We start from the raw sequence: 7,261 nt of genomic DNA on the forward strand, positions 1-7,261 counted from the left end.
TAAATTTATTGTACAAGAAGTGAGACTGCATGGCAGCTGTTTAGTGATTCTTTAGTGATAGTCAAATATGCATTTTTTGATTATGCAAAATGCAGGTTATAAGCATTTTGGGTTTCTTCTCACAATTCTTAGCACTGTATTACATAGCCTCAAGGACCTTTGCAAAAATAAAAAATATACAGACTTTAATGTGTGCACGAGAAACCATTAAACTTGGCATATGCACACTGAGCTACCTGTTGTGCCATCAACCCATTTCGCGGTGTGGTGTCTTGGCCGCCACAAAGTATGCGTTAAAGAGACCTATGGCCTTAAATATTGCATACTGCACCAATGAAGGCCAAATTTTAAACATTTTTACAGTACCAGTCTTTTTTTATAGACCCTTGAACTTGGCAAATTTTGTCATCAGCCCATTTTGTGTCATGGTTTCTGTGCCGTCACAGAGAATGTGTTAAATTGGACATTATGCCTTGAAATTAGAGGTAATACAATAAGGAAAGCCAAATTTTGAGCAAGTAGATCTCTGTTCTTTTCAATTCATGTGCATCCATGCTCTCACTTTATTCATAGTGATGCACAAAGGAAATAGGTTAGATAAAACTAGAAATTGTAATGCATAAGCATGCAAAAAAATTCCCATGCGCATGTGAATAGTTTCTCGAGGGCATGCACACAAGAAATAAGTTTCTTGTGTGCATGTAAAAGTCTGTATTTTTATTTTTATTATTATTATTTTAGGGACTCTGTAGGTTGTCACTTCGAGAAAATCAGTAAAAATAAATATAATTTACAGATGACTGTACTATATACCAAAAGCTGAAAATAATGCTCTATGAATCATTTATGTTAAATATGGTCTGAAAATCTACTGAGAGGTTTGGAAATATGAGTCTGAAAAAGTATGGAATTTTAAAATGGAAAATGGGTAGAGGAACCCTGTATAATAGTAATAATATTATTATTATTATTATTATTAGTGTTGGAAGCAGTTGTGCTGTTTAGTATTTTTTTGGAAACAGGATTTTTTTGATGAATAGAAAGTTTAAAAGAATGTAATTTATTTGAAGTACAAATTATTAATCATTATACTATAATTTATAATAATAATAATAAAGTTTTAAATGTTATATTATAAATGTTTTGCTGTCACTTTTGATCAATTTAAGGCATCTTTTCTGAACAAAAGTTTTAATTTCTTTCAAAAAAATCTTTTGAAATCGTAGTGTATGCCATCAACAGTTGTTCACGTCCCTTTTTTAGATGGAAAGCAGCTTTCATTCCAACAAACAAAATGAATACTGATGTCAAGCAGAGTCTGGTGCGCACCAAGAGCTCCGTTATGAAAACTCCCTGATGAGACAGTTAAAGACTTTTCAAGTTGATGACTGATCTTCATGTGTCTTCGTCTTGTACAGGTTATTAATCTGTACCAGATGACTGCAGAGATGTGGGAGGAGAGAATCACGGTCTGCTATGCTGAGCACAGGGGCAGAACCAGGTATTGTACACTCTAGTCTCAGTCTCAGACAGCTTGCCCACGTTTTTTCATGGACCGTCTGATGCATGTTGCACACAGAAATGGCAAAATCCTTCTAAAAATCACAGTTTTCAATCAAGTGCAACAAGCAAACTGTGCTGCTTGCTTTGTATGTCAGTTAGACGGCTGTTCTTGGTCAGAATCGGCTTCAAAATGCACCAGATTTTGTTAATAGTCAACAGTCTGGCTCTTCGATGCAATAAACGCACACCGTTGCACAGGTGTGGCTTCACTCTGTGTTATATTCACTTTGGGAAGTCAAAACACTCTCAAAATGAAAAACCGGCATGCTGCTTTATCCAGAACCGGGCATAGACTTGCTCAAAAAAAGCCCAAATTGGTCTACTGTGATGACGAAACTGACTTTCTGTGTTGCTTCGGAGCCTATTTAGATGCATGTAGGGCACTTTCTTATTCCACACCTTCTCCTTACATGTGACAGCATTCCAGTGTGTATCAGGGCTGTACGTTAACTTTTTTTTCACATAGCACTGGTGCTAAAGAGGTTGAAAGTTTTGTAGCACAGGCCAAAAAGTTGTAGCACAAGTATAAAACGTCTGTTATCATGTCTGAAAACAAATACAAGTAATGGAGTTCATCACTTAAACAGGCACTGCTGTGTTATGAACATGCAAAACTGTATCGCACGCGTGCTACAGTGGTAAATTTATTCATCGCACAGACCAGTTTTTTCGTAGCACGTGCGACATATATGCCGCACTGTACAGCCCTGTGTATTCATAAAGCACACTCACTAATACACAGTCTGCACATCTCTTTTTATCTCTCTGTCATACATACACCCAGCTTAATTTGATATCAGAAGTTTTCCATTTTATAGCATCTTATTTTTTTTCCCTGAAGTCCGATGTTAGTCAACGTTTCTTGTACTTAAACATTTAGGCTAATATAGTTTTATGTGCCATTTTCAGTCCTCCAGGCCCCTTTAGCTATTGTATCTTTTGGACTTGAAAATATAATATAACTATATGTAAATGATTCTTTAAAAGTATGTAAATAACATACTTTTTTGTTTTAATTAAATCTTCAAATTAGGGTTGTCCGTTGATACATTTAAATTGAAATATGATATGCAAAATAATTACAGTTTTTCCATATATCTGTGTTTGCTCTGAAAAGCCTCCAATTAATGATAATTCAATGGCATTAGCCTACATTGTTGTGGTAGATGCATAAAGCATTGAATGGACATTAAAAATAAAAGAAACAAATATATTGACTTCTATAAATGTTATCATTAATTCTGTCCAAGGTAGAGTTAAGAGGCCGTTAACACAATGTTTTTATATTTTGTCTGTTATTTATTTTTGTTTAATTATTTGTTTATTTTAATTCATTGAATTAGTTTATTTTTTATTTATTTTGTTTTCTATTATTATTTTGTTATTTATTTTTTGTTGTTTTTTACATTTATTTATATCATTTTTTTATTGAGTTATTTTATTATTGTTTTTTTGTTAAAGGTAGACAGGGTCATTCACACAGAACATGTTCTTATATTTCATCAATTTATTTATTTTATTTTGAATAAAATTAGTTTATTTTAGCTTTTTTAACTGTATTTTTTTTTTCAATTTATTTTTATTTATTTAATTGTTGTTGATATATGTACAGATGCAGACTGATGTCTTTGGCTGTTTTTAAGACAGCATGTCTTAAAAACAAGTTTAAAAGTAGATCAGCTTTGAAATACTGACTGTTTTTGAAAGCGCAAACACATCCTGTACGAGCGGCTCCTCACTCATTTTGTGCTGTCTGCTCTTGGTAAATGCGGTCAGACAAGGCAAGTTGCTTGCAGACGCATGAGAATAAAAAAGGGGGTAAAAATCTGGCTAAAAATCTCATTATTTTTAGTATGATATTTTTAATTGGTGAGTATGTGTGTGTTTGTGTTCATTGCCACAATCAGTTACTGTAAGACATACTGCATGACCTCTAGTTTCTGCACTCCAAGTTAGTCGAGTCTCATTAACGCCCTGCGGTGGAATAGATTTTATTTTGTGTCTAATTTATTCTCTTTCTCCCCTTCTGTCTCCCTCCTTTCCTCCCTCCCACGATTTTGTTTGTTATTTTGTGCTGCAGAGATGAAGCTGAGATGGAGTATTTAAAAATAGCTCAGGATCTGGAGATGTATGGGGTCAATTAATTTTCCATTAAGGTAAGACATGCCTCTGCTGCTGTATGGCAGTAACAATCTGAGGTAGAACTCCAGACATCCAAACGCTTTTATTACCGTATTGGCCCGAATATAAGACGACCCTGATTATAAGACGACCCCCCTTTTTCCAGATGTACCTTTTGGAAAAAGACTTTTTAAAAACCAAATCTTGTTTTTTCTCAGTAAAACACATTTTGTCTTCAATTATTATCATATTGCATATTTTTCCTATTTGAATTTTTGTTTTGAAAGTATGGTAAAAACTGGTAAAATGTACCAACAAATCACATTTAAAAAATATACACTTTTTGATATACCATTAAAAAAACAAAACAGGTAGCCCATCTGAATTAGGACATTTAGGCTATCCATCTAATAGTAGCCTGCCAAAATCTTATTAACAGTAGAAGTTAAATCTTACTGTAGTCTTCAGATCTGGGTACTGTCTTACGTTTTAAAATCACAAAGAAAGTTTGGTCCCGTCAGGCTAACGTGACAGTCACGACTCATGCAGCTTTAAGGTTTTCTGCTTCTTTTGTTTTTACTTGCGCTCTTTACAACACGCATTACATTACGTATTTCATGGTACACTCGTTTTATGCGTATTTGGCGCCACCTATTGTTGTGGGTGTATTATTGACATGTCAAAGTCTAGACCCTGAATATAAGACGACCGCGTTTTTTCAGATGTATTTCCAAGAAAAAAACATCGTCTTATATTCGGGACAATACGGTATTGTATACCTTTAATAATCAAACCTTTTATTATTTGTGACCTAATCACCTTTAACTTAAATCATCACTTAAATCTCACACTTCCTTCGGTGTCCACCCTGCTTGAAACTTCATTAGTCATGTGACTTCTGTTTCACTCTGAATAGCCGTTGCAATGTGATCATGATAGTCTTCAGTTTGCCATTAAACCCTTGGATAAGAGGGCAGATGTCTTCAAATTCAACTCCTCAAAACTCAGAGTCAATAAACTGCTGAGTGTTTCGTGATGTAATGCAGTGAGTAATTTCAAATTGATCTTCACAAGCCCACTGTGGTGTGGTATGGTGGTTTAAGATCTGGGCTGTTTGCCAGAAGATTGTAGGTTTAATAAATCTTTATGCCATTAATTTAGAGATGCTGTCATGTTTTAGTTAAAGGAATAGTTCACCCAGAATTGAAAATTCTGTCTTTATTTATTCACTCCAAACCGGTATGATTTTAGTTCTGCAGTGAAGAACAAAGGGAGTATTTAGCTGAATGCCTATAGTGCTCTTTTCCAAACAATGACTATATAAAACCATCATAAATGGTCCCTTCAACTAACAGCTAATTTATATGCCAAGTCTTCTGAAGCCAAATTTAGCTGAATGCCTATAGTGCTCTTTTCCAAACAATGACTATATAAAACCATCATAAAATGGTCCCTTCAACTAACAGCTAATTTATATGCCAAGTCTTCTGAAGCCATATTTTATTCTGAAGCCATTTGTGAGACACGGACTGAAGTTTCAGTCATTAAAAAGTCATACAGGTCATACAACAACATGAGGATAAATGATGACAGAATTGCCTTTTTTTGTGAAGCTTTTGATAAAGCAATTTTTGGTGTGTTTGAAGATTCTTCAGCTGTGCATCGGGAACCATGATCTCTTCATGAGGAGACGCCGAGTTGATTCTTTGGAAGTCCAGCAGATGAAGATGCAGGCTAGAGAAGAGAAAGCTCGCAAACAGGTCGGAAAGAGTGAATGATTGCCTGATTAACAGCCACTGAGAGAGATTATTGTTTATGCTAAACAAATAAATGAAAAAAAAAAAACTGTTTTCTGGGCTCTGATTTTCAATGAGCTCCTGTCTTACAGGATCAAAAGAAAAGCAAAGCAACCAAAGTTGAAAGAAAAGACCATAAAATAGCACATAGAGAAATATAAAAGGAGAAAAAAATTAAGGAATAAAGATAAGAAGAGAACACAAAAAGAGAAAATTAATGAAAAATTATTATTTATTTTTTTTAATCTGGCAGTGTAGCTAGTTCTAGATAGCAATATTCAATATAGTAGAGAAACAAGCATTCAAATAAATTTTTCATAGCTCTGATGGTTCTTTATAATTTAAGTAACACACTACCACTGTTCAAACGTTTGGAGTCTGTAAGATTTTTTTAAATGTTTTTGAAAAGTCTTTCAGCATTTATTTGGATTATAAATCTTTTGTAACAAGTCTTTACTGTCAATTTTGATCAGTTTAATTCTTCCTTTCTGGGGGGAAAAAACGTATTCATCCCAAACTTTTGAACAGTAATGTATGTGTAGAAATATTTTTATGAATGATTGCAGTTTTGAGAAACTATTATCTTGTTTTTGGAAAGCTTGGGAAGTGTCAGGCAAATCTTAAGACTTCATGGTCACCATTTTCATTGATTTTCCTGTTGCGCCTCTAGGCACCTTTAACCAGGTGCTGGATTTGTGATCCACTAAACCCATTTAGCAGTGCTGCAATCCTGGTGAAATATGGATGAGCTTTTTGCACCTCTCTGTAGATCGAGCGGCAGAGGCTGGAGAGGGATAAACAATTGCGTGAGGAGGCAGAAAGAGCTCGTGATGAACTGGAGAGGAGATTGATTCAGTTACAAGATGAAGCTCACATGGCCAATGAAGCTCTAGTGAGAAACTAAAACGTCACCCACACTAAATATACTTACTCTAATCGCTTGAGTGCTTGCTAGCGCACACAAGTATCTATACTTGTACTCAGCCCTTGGCTTATGAGGCTCATAATTTTTTCCCAAAAAATTGTTCTGTAGCAGGTGTTTTTGTCTGTTTTAGTTGTTACCTATTTTTATTATCACTGGCCAGTCAATCATAATTAACCTGGCGCAACATCTAGGGATGTCAAAAGTACCAGTACATTAATAATAATAATAAAATTATTATTTTTATAAATAACAAATCATAATCTTTTAAATTTTCTCTCTCTCTCTCCCTCTCTCTCTCTCTCGCTGCGTTTCCATTACCCTTCAAATTGCGCAAATTGAAATTGCAAATTGAAAATACGGCTAATGGAAAAGCCCATATATGCAAAAAAGTTTTTATGCTTGCATGAGGTGGTTTTTCAGGCAATTCGAAAAAGGAATATTTCGCAAAATTGCAATGGAAAGTTTTTTTCGCATTAACAGATCACATGGTGTACGTAAAAAGTCATATGATCATTCCTCAATGTACTATATATAACCTCCAAGAAACACTTCATATGTGGCTGCTCTCAAGTATAAGGGGCTTTCCCTGCCATTAATGCTTAGACTATTTACACTGCACACGTCTGTGGCGCGTCTCCGAAACGGCCACCGGAGCTGATCGCGGCCACTCTAGTCAACGCTTGTGTTACCAGTCGCGCCACGGCACGTCCCAGAAGCACTGCTTCTGTCAAGATACACGCATATACCTCCTTCGATTAAATATAATGGCTAGTGTAGCCAAAATCCCATCAAAATCCGTTGCCATGACTTATCGCGAGAGGAAAAAATTACGTTTTAGTCGCATAACATCGGTTAA

At 35.1% G+C, this 7,261-nt stretch overlaps 1 pseudogene; it reads left to right on the forward strand.

The window, feature by feature from the left end:
* The window catches only part of LOC107750757 (merlin-like), a 28,098-nt pseudogene extending 21,714 nt beyond the window's left edge, over window positions 1–6,384 (forward strand).
* The last annotated feature ends 877 nt before the right edge of the window (window positions 6,385–7,261 follow it).

The sequence above is a fragment of the Sinocyclocheilus rhinocerous genome, unplaced genomic scaffold, assembly GCF_001515625.1.
Source record: "Sinocyclocheilus rhinocerous isolate Xijiao unplaced genomic scaffold, SAMN03320098_v1.1 scaffold2347, whole genome shotgun sequence".
In the NCBI taxonomy this organism is placed as follows: domain Eukaryota; kingdom Metazoa; phylum Chordata; class Actinopteri; order Cypriniformes; family Cyprinidae; genus Sinocyclocheilus; species Sinocyclocheilus rhinocerous.